Below are 15,345 nucleotides of genomic sequence, written 5' to 3'. Positions count from 1 at the left end.
TGTGTTGTTTTGTTTTTGTGGTGAGAACACTTACCATGAGATCTCCTTTCTAAGCAAATTTGGCGGTACACAATACCTTATTAACTATAGGCACTACGCTGTACAGCAGATCTCTAAAACATATTCATCCAACTTATACCCATTGAACACCTCTCCACTTCTCTCACCCCCCAGCCTTGAGGTCTTTAATATAGACACTTAATAAAGATTTACTGAACGAATGAATACTTAAAGATTAAAGAAAAACTTGAAGAGGAAGAAATGTCCTCTTCCCTACCCAAATTTTAGTATTCGTTCTTTTGTAGACAAAGTGCTTTTCTCTATGCTGTGCCAGACCTACTTTTTTCTTGACTGCTGTTACCCCAGACTTTAATGAATGGTTGACCTACTTGGTGCGATTTTATTTTTTTTGATAATGTGGTATTTTTGGAAGGCACATGCCTGATAATATTTCTTATCCCTGACACTGATGTGGTGACTAAAAAAATATACCCCAAATATATGCGCTTGTTGCTAAGTAATTTGCCAATGTTTGAATAGGCAGCAAAGGAGGATGTTTTCATAGTATTTAGAAGTAGAGACAGCAAAATAAACAGTCCGTTTTCCTGTCTCAGATCTGCCTTGTTCTTTCATAAATAATTATTGTATGTACATAACAGACACATATATATACACAAACACGCACATACAGTGTGTATAAATAGATAATTAGAAAAAAAAAACCTGTGGTATATATCTCACTTTAAGAAGGGTAACATTTCCACAAAATTCTTAGGAAAATTAATTGCAGGAGAAATATGTTCCAAATTGCTTCCAGGTTACTTGGAAAGTTATCTCTATATGAAAAGTGGTTTACATATTGAATTCAGGTCAATTTTCGACAAGTTTGGCTTTTATAGGAGAGTAAAACCAGTCAAGTAGTGATTTGTAAGAAGATTTTGGTTCTGTTTGACTGCTGTTTTTACCTTAGGGAACATTTCTTGAGAACCACTCATATTTCCAAAACTTAGTAGACATCGTTTATTTTACAACAATCTCAGAAAAAAAAAAATAATGAGTGGATACATTTAGGATGGCTACAACAAATCAGACTTATGGAGCATCATTGTCTCCCTCCACTGCTTGGAAGAACATTTAGAAGTAGGAGAAACAGTATTGTTTGTAGCTGGGAAAAGAAGAGTCATAAGTGAAAATCATTTAAACTTATATTGCTGAGGTACCTGGGTGGCTCAATCGGTTGAGCAGCTGACTCTTGATTTCGGCTCAGGTAACCACCCCAGGGTTGCGGGATTGAGCCGTGCATCAGGCTCCGCACTGAGCACGGAGCTTGCTTAAGATTCTCTCTCTCTCTCTCTCTCTCTCTCTGCCCCTCTCTCCTGCTCCCACTCTCTCTACCACTAAATAAAATAAATAAGTATATAAATAAATGACATTTAAGCTATTTTATTTGCTTCTACAACTGACACAGATATCATGTGTCTCCTGAAAATATAAATATGAAAGTCCTGCAGCATAGATTTTATCGTCGTTGCAACTATAAATATCTGTAGTTATTTTATAACCAACTCACTGGTCCCTTTTGGCATCAAAAGGCATTGATACTTTATCAACTGTGACAAATTCTTATTAAATGTTATGTTTGCCCTACGGAGGTAAAAAAAAAATAACATTTTTCTCAAAAATAAAGGAAGCTGCGTCATCACCAGACTATAAATTCACAGTGGCCAGAACAATGGAAATCTTGTGTACCATGGGATACCAGGGATCCAGCGTGCGAGAATTGCCCAACAAATCCTTGGTGACAGACTGGCACATAAGGAATATGATGTGACAGAAAAGTCAGGTCAACGATGTATCTTTAGCTAAGGGGAACATCAAGCAGGAGCCATGCTAACTCACTGTGTCCTTCAAGGAAATGCCCAAAAACATATGTAATTCAGACAAGTAAACACCTTCAACAATTTTAGTAGACCTTCCTATGTCCAACAGCATTTGAAGAATTTTACAAATTAGAAATCAGTGGTTTGAATAAACCCAGATCCTGAACAGCCATTTCCAGCTTTTCCAATGTGCAAAACACATGTTTCCTTTTTAGCTTCCAGGAAAGATTTGAAGAATCAGCATCATTTCAGGAATTGTTTTGGTGGCCTTACTCTCAAGGAATAGACAAAGGAATGCCAGGAAGCATAATAAATAACAACAAAAGCCAAGTACACAAATGGACAGTTCCCATACAAAAGGCCAAGGATTTATATAGACTGGTCCAAAATGGAACAGTTTTTGGGTCACTGACCTCTAATCATAACTGGTGGGGGCCTACTTTTTTTTTTTTTAACAACTAAAACATTGCCATGTAATAAAAATCAGATGTTAAAAGAGTGAAAGATAAAACTGATGATATAGGCAGGGTCTGGAGGGCACACAGTCTGTGAGGACATATGGAGAAGGCTAAACGTAAATTTGAGAACAGTGATTCCTTGCATAGATTTGGTAGGTATATTTTGAGGGGTTTGAGAAGAGTCTCAGGGAGAACACGCATATGATCCCTTTGTCCCAGTTCAAAACTAGAGCCTTACTCATCACCTCAGAAGAAGTCTGAGAGCCCTTCTAGAGAACTAGCTCCTTTTTCCTCCTCAAAGACACTGACCTGTATTTATGGCTGTTGTTGCTCGAATCTAGGCAGAAGCTTGTAAAGGTCCCAATCAATGTAGTTTGTGGAAATGATGCTGTGTGACTACTTGAGGCTAGGTCATAAAAAGAATGTGGCTTCTGTCTGGATTTTCTTTCAGGACACTTTCCCTGAGAGCCCAGTCTCCATGAAAAAACTAGGCCACGTGGAGAGGTCATGTCGTAGATGTTCTGGTTGACAGCTTTGGCTGAGCTAATGGCCAACACCAGCAGACAAGCCTCAGACATGTGTGAACGAGACCCCCAAATAATTCCACTAATAGCTTTCAGTCTCCCAGTTGAAGCCCCAACCTTGTAGAATGGAGACAAGCTGTATCTCCTTTCTCTGGGCAGGCTCACAACCTACAGAAACTGAAAGATAATAAATAATTATTGTTGGCTTAAGTTGTGTGTTTTGGAGTGGATCACTAATAGATCGAAATAGATCCCTAATGCAGCAGTTTACTGTATGTCATAGACTTGGTCTATAGGTCATAGAGAGCTTCATAGATGCACACAGACTTTTAAATCATAACTCATTTGCGAGATAAATTAGAGATTTCTTCTGAACCTTTGTGAAACCCTCATTTACTGGTAAAAACATACTTGCTTTAATGGTGAATTGTAGGGGCGCCTGGGTGGCTCCGACGGTTAAGCGTCCGACTTCGGCCCAGGTCATGATCTCACGGTTGGTGGGTTCGAGCCCCGCATCGGGCTCTGTGCTGACAGCGCAGCGCAGAGCCCGGAGCCTGTTTCAGATTCTGTGTCTCCCTCTCTCTCTGCCCCTCCCCCACTCGCGCTCTGTCTCCCTCTGTCTCAAAAATAATGGTGAATTGTATAACAAAAAGGTTTTTCATGTGTTCAGGTAAATCCTTACATTTCAGGAAAAAAGTGTGTGTGTGCAAGTAGGTAGGTATGTACTATAAATAGATTTATATGCTATTATATAAAATATAAGAATTATATGTTATAATTAGCCTTGGTTCCAGCTAATTATATATCTTTTCGTTTCATAAAAAGTGATGAATGCAATCTGCCTTTGGGTGAACTATTAAAAGGATATACCCGAAACAAGTTTGAAAGTTGTTTTGGTTGAGTGATGAGTGTGCTAATGTGTGTCTACGCGTGAGTGGTATAATTTTACAAATATTTTCCTATGGCGGGGCAGCCAACGCTTTCCCTTATACGCCATGCTTTTCTGCTGAACAAACTTTAGTCAAGACCTTCTGTTCTGTGAATTTGATTTTACCGTTCCTGTTGTCACATCATCAATAAATTGCAAACATTTATTTTTGTTTATATACTAACTACTGATGAAGGACTTAATATGGGAAAGCTGAAAAGTTCACTCATGAACTATGAAATACTACACGATGAAATATTACAATTGAGGAAGTCATGTGATTTTCACTTTACTGTTTTATCACTGTTTCTAGACCCTATTTCTTTCCACCAGATACTGTGTTTAAACTTATACAACAGACCTGGTAAGTGAAACCCTGCCACTTAGGGATCCGAAGATCCTATTAATGACTAGTAGATGTGTGGTCTGTAAAAGCCACGTTATTCCCTCGCTGGCCATTTCATTCGGTGACGTGGTCACAAATAGTTCTTCCGTGCCAGTTCATGCTTAGGAAGGTCCACGCTAAATGGAATAAAAACAAAAGACTTCCCCTTGTAACCATAGGCAAACTCACATCCCACTTCTTCTGTAAAGTTTTCCCCAGCTACCCTTGATCTCCCTGTCACCCTGATTCCCTGCTGTTGGGTGCTGTGCAATTTGGCACTCCATTCCATATCATTCTGTCCTCTGATTCGTGAACGCGTTGCGATACCTTCACTTCTGTCAGCTCTCTGTGAACAAGAACGGTTTTCTTTCACGTGCTTTAAGACACCAAGTTTAGGGCTTGTAACCTATCAGGCCCTGAGACACACATTTGCTTTCGGCTTACTCATTTGAAAACACCACCAGATAAAAATACTCTTAGAATCAGATGATTACACTAAAGATACTTATACTGTCTATACTTCATAACATACTTTTCTTCCCCCCCATTTAAAGTCTTTTCTCATCGATCTTACAACGTGTAAGCATCAGAATGAATTTCTCACTGTAATTATTAACAGGTGACTTGGACCCATTGTCCTATAAAATAAATATTTTCAAAAGGGTTGGGGAATGATAGGCAGATTTATAAAAATATTCAAGATATTTCCCATAGTAAGTGTTTTGTTGAGTGGTTGTGAATCCTTGAGCCACAAGCAAGGTGCATTTTATATGGAAAGAGGGCTTGGATTAATTAATCTCTAAAATCTTTTCCAGCGTTTTAACATTCGGCACCTTTCACTGAACAGCAAGGGCACATCTCAGATCACACTAATGAGTACCTGCAGATTAAGTACATTTGCATGTATAGTAGGTCTATAAAAACCGTGACCAACAGCAAGGTGGCATTTTACTGAACCAGTCCACAGCAGTACAGGCTGAGGAAGGCTCCAGCATGACTTCGTATTTCACTGATGAAAAACTGTCTGAAAAATGGTGTTTATAAAAACATTCCTTTGCTGATTGTCTGCACCCCCTGCAGGGTTCAAGTGAGGGTCTAAGAATTTGGGGAGGGCAAAGGCAGTGATGGGTGAATGAATCCTTTCTCACCATTCTAGAGGTCACCCTCAATAAGGCCACTCTTCTGTGGGAGGTGGAAAGGAATCTGATGGTGCCTGTTTGTTTTGGCAGCCTGTGCCTAGAAGATGCACACATCCAGAGAATGACAGAGAGCCATTTTTCTAGGCCAAGGCTAACTTGTGTTTCCATAACACTGTGGGAAGCTGCAAATGCAAGCCATACAGGCTTGTCCCCAACCTGTGAACAAACAGCCCTCTGCCTCCAGAGATACCGTCCCTAAATCACCTTTCATCCATTGAAGACTCATTTTAAAAATTAAGAAAAGAAAATGCTGAAGACGTGTATTTTATACCTTAATGATCAAGGTTACCAAGGAGAATGAGACTTTCCTTGTCATTATTATCATCAACAACCGCAATGGCAGAGGAAGCAAATGCTAACGGAGCACCCAGAGAACTTAAGTCTCTATTGATTCTTTGCAGTTCTCAGAATACTGATTTATTGCTGTCCTTGAAGTTCATAAACTTAGTCTGAGAGCCTAGATTCAAATGGTTCTCAAAATTAGTTCTCTACCCATTACTGAGTATGATTATACTTTGTTGACATAAATATGTCAACAGCTTAGAATTCTTCACAAATCACCTGTTCAAATCCCCAGGTTCTCCAAATATAAGGTATCACAATAGTTTGAATCCAGAAGCGATATGAATTGGGGGCATAGCTCAGGGGTAGAGCATTTCACTGCAGAAGGGATATGAGGCAGAGTTAAACACCACTATATTAAAGTAGTTAAAAGTCTTGTGTATAGAACATCTAGCTGCCTACAAACCATCAGCATCACAGCTCATGTAACAACTATTCTGGAATAATGTGTTAATCTTTATTAACTGCTTCCACTTATTTTTTATAGTATATTATGATTTTTCCTTTATAATACTATTACTACTTTATTTTGAACGTACATTATATATGTATTCACTGTTTTACTTAAACCATTGATGAAAATTTCTGGCATTCTGTCAACAAAACACCCTCAAACTCTGTCAAGACTTCTGTTAGTTTCAAATTTGCAAGTGGGCATGTGTCTTTGAGCAGGGCCTTTCTAGCCATTCACGGCCAGCTACACCAGTCACACAAAAACTTGTTTTTCTGAATAGGTATAGGCATAAAAATAATAACTAGTCTTTGGCCAACCCTTTTAATGTTTATTCATTTTTTGAGAGAGAGAGAGAGAGAGAGAGAGAGAGAATGAGCAGGGGAGGGGCAGAGAGAGAGGGAAACAGAATCTGAAGCAGGCTCCAGGCTCTGAGCTGTCAGCACAGAGTCCGACTCGGGGGCTTGAACTTATGAACCGTGAAATCATGACCTGAGCTGAAGTCAGATGCTTAACTGACTGAGCCACCCAGGCACCCCTTATCAACACTTAATACCACGTCAAGCACTTATACTGCTTTATGTGCATTAACTCATTCAAACTGTATTGCAAACCTACAGAATAAGATCTATGGTTATCCTCATTTCTAAGTGAGACATAAAGGTTAAGTAACTTTCCCTGTCACAAAGGGAATGCATATGGGAGGTGGGATGTATTTACATATAAGTGGAGATAGAATAGTGAACTAATTATACACCCTTGTGATGTCACATTTAGTGGTTTAACTTAAAAAAAATACATGAAACACAACTATTGATCATGGCAATATGGTGGACAAGGCTTTCTGACCAACTTCCTGCTGAAAACAACTAAAATGCTGAGTAAGACAAATACATCAATAACCTAGCGATAAAGACAGGATAATTAGAGGGCAAATACTAAGTGAAATAAAAACCCAGAGGGGTCTCCTGAGTTCTGCTTTCATCTTAAGGGTGGTCGGTAAAACCTGGTGGGTTTAAACTTATGAAATGTAAAGATATATAATTTACTGAAACCAGGGAGGTGTATATATATATGTGTGTGTGTATATATATATATACATATATATATATGATGTATATTTATCTCCATTTATAGTATAAATACATATATACATATATATACTAGCATATAAATTTATTTATAGTATATACACACACATTTTCCCTGAAATGTAACTATTGACTTGAACACACAAAAAACCTCTTTGTTATAGAACTAACCATTAAAGCAAAATGTTTTCATAAATGAATGATGGTTTCAGGGTTCAGAAGAAATCCCTAATTTATCTTGCTAATGAGCTGAATAGGATCTAAAAGTCTGCATCTTTTAGGATCTTTATGACCTACAGGCCATGAGGTCTATGAAAGGTATACATAGGTACATCAACTGGGAGAAACATGATTTTCTAAGCCTAGATAATAATTACCTTTCAATATCCTATTCAATTATCCCTGTGGTTAGTATAAGGAGAGTTTTGATTTTTCTAGAGATCTGCTTTACAACTTTATGCACAAACAAATGCCATGCACATTTTGCATCTCTGAAAAGACTTTTGGTGTAGGATGTTGTCTTCCTGGGTAGGTCAAAATATTCCAACTCCACAAGGAGTTCATAGACTTGTTTCTACTTGATCGGTGACTTGAGTAATTAAAAACCCTGTGTATGAGACCGTCATTGTTACCAACATCCAATTTAGGAAAAATATCTCTCACAGATGAGCATTTTCCCCCTAGGGAATAGTTTAGACACCTGGCTCTTGTACCTCATTATTAATTTATCAGTAACTATTTGAAAAATGATTTACAATCACTGTAAGAACTGTTATTCAATAATAGTTTTTGTTCACTATTGATAAATACAAATGTATCACAAGACGCTTCCTCAAAAAACAGACCCTTGGTTTCTAAAGTTGAAAGGAATATTGTAGCATCTTTCACTGGGGTTTTGATTATCTGAACTTCTTTAACTGTATGCAGACTCTGTTCTCAGCTTATATTGTATATACTAACTCTGTTTTTATTAAGCAAAGAAACAAATATTACCTTAAGAGAATTATGCTTTTTAAAAAATGTATGCTTTAAAAAAACAATGAAATTATTTGTAAAAACTTTTCAATGGTTTAAAAGTTTTCACATTAGGGGTGCCTGGATAGCTCAGTCAGTTAAGCATCAGGCTCTTGATTTTGGCTCAGGTCATGATCTCATGGTTTGTGAGTTCAAGTCCCATGTCGGGCTCTGTACCGTGGAGCCCACTTGGGATTCTCTCTCTCTCTCTCTCTCTCTCTCTCTCCCTCTCTGTGCCCCTCCCCTGCCCTCTCTCTCTCTCTCTCTCAAAATAAATACACTTTAAAAAATAAAATAAAATTTTTTACTTAAAAAAAGTAACCATTTAGAAAGTAAGTAGCTGAAAATTCTTAGGAAATTGAATGCTGGGAATACAGCAATGAGAAAAGGCAGACCAAAGTCCAGCCTTCATAGAGTTTCCATTCTGGGAATGGAAGGCAAAAGCACGTATCAGGTAAGAGCATATTTATACTATGAAAACTGTGGTCCTGAAATTTAGCTGTGACTATACTTATTTTTTTTCCAAGGGTAAAGAAGCTCAGAGAAGGCATAATTTAAAATTATTTTTAATTCTTTTTAGACATTCCAGAGAAGTCAGTCAAAAAAAAACAAAAAAAAACAAAAAAAACAAACCCTCAAGGTAAGAAGGTTTTTAGTCCCCCCTCAGTCAAAAATAACAAATGAATGAAAAATGTAATAACTGCCTGCCTATAAGAGATCCACTGCTCATCTTTTTGCCCGACAGCTAGGCCTGCCCTTTGCCCTTATTTGCGCATTTACCAATAACTATAATCATTATTTTGATTGAATTAAACCTAGGATTATCTTAAACTCTTAATGTTTTAGTTATTTCTGTTAAACTACCTACTCATTTTGAGCACTCTCTGAACCAATTAACTACTTGCTCATCAATTAGTCTGACTTGATCAGAACACAATAATCTGGTAGTCTATGAGGGTAGACCTTTGTTTAACTGAACTCTGAGATATCATGATAAGGTTGTTCTTCAACAAATTTGAGTTGTTGATTGCTGCCCCATATGTTAACAGGAGTGAAAGACTATGGTCAGTCCCAAACCTGTTACAAAGGTCAGGGGCCAAGCAAAACTGAACTTGTCAAAATAGGGGAACTGCATCTATGAATCTCTCTTCTATGTTGGGAGTGACTTTAGTGCTTTGATCACTCCAGTTGCTGAAAAGAAAAGGCTGCAAGCTATGATCCTACCCACCTCCTTATCCCCAGGGTTGATCATAGGCCTGTACTACAGGCTACTGTTCCCTCTTATTAGTTCTAGGATAAGTCATCCAGTACATTTATTGCCCCAGGCCTTAGAATAAACTGACTTTTATGCGAAGGCCAATCCTAGGCAAAGACCTCTCACTGCCTTCCCATTGAGTTCATATACAATTTAAGAGTGTTGAGGAGACCATAAATATTTTAGAACTATGGAGATCCTCTGAAGACCATGTAAAGTGTTCCAAATATCTTCTGTGATTTCAAGAGTTTGGGGTCAACCAAATATTCCTAAGGCAAGGACATGACCAAAAACTCAGCCTTCTGTCTAGGTGTTAATGTAGTGGCTAAGAGCATAGGTAGTCCTGGGCTCATATCTACAGCCAAGAACGAGCTATGTAACCCTTGTCAAGAAATCTGCCCACCTATGCCTTTATCCTATAAAATGTTTGCATGGTTATCATGGAGATTTATAGGTTAGTGAATAAATTAAAACAAGTGCTTAGCTCAGTGTTCAGTAAGAGTTTGCTAGTATTAATTGTTTTAGATGCAATTTTATTGTGTGCCAGGCTTTCAACTCCAGGGTGAATGTCATAGAAAGCCATGGATTTCAAATTAATACTCATGACACATAACTGAGTAGTAAAAATAAATAAAATTCACATTAATGAAGTAGAATAGAACAGAACCTATCGAAGACCACCATCTAAAATAAGTATGAGTATGCCATGCAACATGGTGCCTATAGTTAACAATATTGTATTGTGTCCTTAAACATGTGTTCAAAGGGTAAATCTATACTAAATGTTCAAACCACAACAAAAAGAAAAAAAATTTATAAAAATAATTAAGATTTAAAAATAATAAATTCAGTTCTTAGGGAAAAAATGAGCATGAGTATTCTATCGTGAAAATTTTTTTGGATTATATATTTGCATATTTGGATGGAATATATATATATACATATATTTTTAACATATATTTACTGATTTATATTTATATCCTGGTGTAAGCTATATTTCTTAATGTGAATCAGACTCCAAAAAGCTAGAGAAGCACTGGGCTAAAGTCCTCTCAGTTAATTTGTTTAGTCTGATAGAAATGAAACTCTTGCTCTTGGTAGAAAGGGGAAAGTTCATCTTGCAAAATACCAAATGGCCCAGCAGTTTTCATTTTGGTATTGTTGAATTAAATTTGCCAGTAATGTGGTGGTTAAAAATATGGAAGAGGCCATATGCAGGGATTATATTAAGTGATTTAGCCTTACATGAGCCGATGGCTTCACAAGATTGGCTCAGGTTCTATGAGTTCATTGTGTAAAATCAGGTATTTTGTGCCAAGAATACCCCTTCCAAGATGAAAGCGTTAAGACCTAAATCACATTACATAGTTGATTCAGTGCAGGCGCGCTAGGCTGCATTGTTGACATGTGTGCAGATATATGGTTGGTGAATAAAAAACATCTCAAAAAATAAACAGAACAAAAGAGTTCTTCCTTTTCTATATCTTTGTCCTCACAAATGTGCTATATATACTATAATAGCAGTGCTTTTAAAATCAGCTTTAACTGATTGGTGTTAACTCTATCAAACAGATGAAGGGGATTCCTAATGAAGTAGCTAAAACCGATTGCATAAACATTCTTGGTAACTAATGAAAACAGTCCAAGAGTATAGGGACCTGATTCTTTCACCTTTCTCAGCTCCAGGGAATTAAAGTCTCACATAACATGGGTTTCATTCAGTGTTTTCCACTCCAACAGAAGTTTTCTTTGTAAGAGTCCTTCAAATAGCATACCGATGGGGCTAAAGGAATGACTTCTAAAAAATCTGTTCTGTTTTTTTCCCAGATTTTTCAAATATATTAACTTTGGTTTCAGCTCATCTTTCCCACAGAAAAAGTGGGGGGAAAAAAGTGCTTGTTTTCATCTGGCCGGGGCTATGATGTTTTCCTTCAGTACAGAGAAAAGTTGAGAGGCCATGTGTCTGGGTCACAAAGACAGATCTCAGCTGTGTTTTTCAATGTGCAGGTAGGTGGTCTCAGCCTTCTTGGGAGAACACAGTAGTCATATAATAAAATGACACCAGGGACAAAGTGCCTTTGTCAACCTGCCATTAAAGACAGCGGTTCCTCCTCTCCTAATATGACAAAGTTGTTCTCTTCAATGTTGGAAACCTTCAGAAAACCCCAAACCCTGAGGAGTAAAGAATTCCAGACGAGTCCCTCCTTGAAAAAGGAAAAAAAAAAAAAAAAACACAACAACAAATGAAAAAGATTCTTTAAGACATGAACAGATCACATCAGTAAAACATGAACTGTATCCAAGTTTCAGAAATATCGTGTGAACAACACAAGAACCACACCAATGATCCATAACTTTGGGGTACAGGCTGTTAAGAGAATCATATGCCAACCACATAAAATATATTATGAAACACTAGAACCACACACACTAGGTTGTATTATGCAACCGATAAGGAATAGAATTCTATCAATCATTCCATTCGTAGGAATAAAGCCATGACAATCTAGAGATCAATGAAGTCAGTACGTCACGCTCTCTTTTAGAAATATTTTATATGCTTTATATACTTAGAGATCTGGGATTATACAAATTATGGCTTATAAACTGTTAGTAGCTTGGTGAAGGTATTTAGAAATCTTAACCAGTTCCACATGGGATAACGAATTCATTAGCATATTTTATGATAACATGTTTCCTTCATCTTGTATACTTCAGCTCTGTTTCCCTGCATTATTTTTACATATGGCAAACAGAAGCAAATAAACCAGGTACTGAATTTTCAGTTTCCAGGCATTGCACCCAAACTGCTCATTCAAGGACACAATGGAATGGAGTTGGAATTTGAGATGCGACTATACAAAGAAATAGTCCCTCGCTCAAATCTAACAGGGGAGACAGATTGAAAGGTGACGCAATAACATTTTCAGGTGTTTATATAAGGGGTATGCTTCACTCGTATTTCTTATGGATGCTTCTGTAGCCTTCTTAAAAGAAGCATGCAGCCAGAGTAGAAGTTTCTGGGTTAAATAACTCCAAGAGCATAAAACATTACTTGCTCTTTTGGTGTGGGGTCACTATTCAAATAAAGCATCTTTATTGGAGATTATCACTATTATCTGCATTAACACAGTCATATTTTTCTTCTACAGTGTCATGATTTTAATCATTTTATGATCAAACTTTGTCATATCAATCGTTTAAATTTACATACCACATAGGTATCTTAAATACTACTTACACAAGTTTCTTACATGGCAATTTAGTTCTACATTTCATGTTAAGAATACAATAAAATTAATGAAGAAAAGCTTCTGAGTTCAATCTTTGGCAACCTAATCAACTTTTTTCTCCTCCAGGGCCAGGGAAAGCAGCTCTGACCTGGCCAGCCCTCTCATAAATGTAAGTCCTTTGCCTCCCAATAGATTGGATAGGGAGTCAAAATAGAGTTCTATCAGCAATGCTGAGAACACTGTGGAAATCCTAGGATTTAGAGACAGTGGTTTCTAAATAAGGACAGTTTCATTTTGTTTCATTGATTATCAACAATCTAACAAGTCAAAGATGTTGAACCAAAACCACAGAGGCAAGATATGCCTGTATAATTTCTAACTGAAGAAGCAACTCTAGATAGCAGGGGAAAAATGCAAGTATTACATGAATCTCTGAGGATCTTAGTATTTGGGGGTAAGATGGAGTTTTGGTCTGCCTTCACATAATATGTGATTGCTATTTTTACTGCTTAGTGTTTTGTTCAGTGTATTTTTCAGGGTTTCCAGTGATAAGCTTGTTTTAATGGGGATTCCATGATCTGAGAGATCTCATCAATAGGAAGTTTATCCTAATGTGGTTCTTATGTTTTTAACCAGACATTTTTGAGGTCTTAATGAAGTCCAACTATTTCTGTGTAGACCACATGAATTTTATGGGAGTCATTCCATTTATTTTTATTTAGGGAGGAACCTGTCAGGAATTTCTTTTACCACAGAGCAGACACTTTTTGTGATTATTATTTGTTCTTTGTAGAATACTGATGAAGTTTTTGATGTGTTAGAAGTCCAACAGAGTTGAGAATTTAAAGGTCATAAAAGAGAATTTGAAGAGAATTTAAAGGTTTATAGAAGAGAAAATAGTTTCTAGCATGGCAATTGACAAAATGAAAAATGATAATTAAGAGTTTGGGTCTCATGATTCATTGGTGTTAATATAGATACTTTAATTATTTTAACCATATTGATTCGTAAGTTTGGTAAAAATCAATAAATTCACCAAAATAATTATTCATCCTGGTAGTTTCAACCCTCACAGATGAAATATTCATTTGTTTGACGATTCATTTTTCACTTTTCTATTATTTGACTTTGGAGATAAGAATTAATCTAAGGTGGTAAGGGAACGTCAAATCTAAATAGAAAGCATCCTAATTGTATTTTCGTAAAGTTACTGAACATATAGGGTAGAGCATAAAGATATTAGGGCAGGAAATAGCATCAACAGCTCTTTGTAGACAAGTAATGAAATAGTGTAGAGGATATTATACTACTCATATGATTTAATCATAAAAGAATAAATAGCAAGGAGGAAAAAGAGAATTAAAGTTTCTTTCATCATGATTTTTTTCTGATCTCACATAACCTTAGCTCTCCTATTCATCTCTTTCTTCACAGATCTGCAAATGTCCTACTTATTTTTCTTTATCCCTTAGGTTTTTGTTCTCTCTGCCAAAAATGCTTCTTTCTCCTCCCTCTCTGCTGGTCAATAACCTACTCTTCAAGTCCTCCTCCTTCATAATACCTCCCCTGGCTCCTCTTATCCACCCTGATCTCAACCTTTACTGGTATGAATCAGAATTCTCCAAAATGGAAGAATTGACGCATTTGTTTTTCTTATTTTAATAGATTGCAAGGGTTTAGTGAAACAGGGACTTGGTTATCTCACAATAAATTAGCCCACTACTCCCAAGAAGCATTCAAAAAACACCAATGTGATAAAAAGCAAGGGAGACATAATAATGAAGGACAGAAAAAGAGCAGAAAGGTGGTGGCAGTGAATAAATAAACCAAACCTGTGGATCAAGTGAAAAGGTAGCTGAAAAGAGACAGTGACAAAGCATGTCCAGCAAATAAAAATTATGAGACATGCAAAGAGACTGGAAGGTAATCCAAAACCAAAAGAAGAATCAGTCAGTACAAGAAGACTCACATATATCAAGGTGAGACATTTCATCAGAAAAGTGGAAACTACAAGAAGGAACTAAATGGGATTATAGAATAGAAAATTCAGTATCAGAAATGAATTCATTTGATGGGCTTAACAGTAAGCAAGACACTGCTGAAAAAGGATCAGTGAATTTGAATTTAAAGATAGACCAACAACATTTATACACACTGAAGCACAAAGAAAAAAATGCAAAAAGAAAAAAGAAAGAAAAGAGAAAAATTCACAAACTGATCAGCTAGTGTCTGAGATCTGTGGTACTCAACAGATTCAAGTTTAGTGGACCCCAAGCAAGATAAATATAAAGGAAACCAAAACTAAGTACATCATAGTCAATCTGCCAAATGCTAAAGATAAAGTAATCTTGAAAGATTACACTCCAGGAAATACCAATAAAAATGAAGGCTAAATTCTTATTAGAAACAACAGAGGCCAGAATACAGAAAGACAACTTTAAAGGAATGAAAGGGGAAAAAAAGACAATATTGTATTAAAGCAACAACAAAAAAAAATCCATACTGAAAGAGTTCATTTTCAGCAAATCTGAGCTATAATAAACACTATGAGTTCTTCAGTAGGAGGGAAGGAGATACTTGTGAAA

This window comes from Leopardus geoffroyi, chromosome B2 (genome assembly GCF_018350155.1).
Source record: "Leopardus geoffroyi isolate Oge1 chromosome B2, O.geoffroyi_Oge1_pat1.0, whole genome shotgun sequence".
Taxonomy (NCBI): Eukaryota; Metazoa; Chordata; class Mammalia; order Carnivora; family Felidae; genus Leopardus; species Leopardus geoffroyi.
This window is presented reverse-complemented; position numbering follows the sequence as displayed.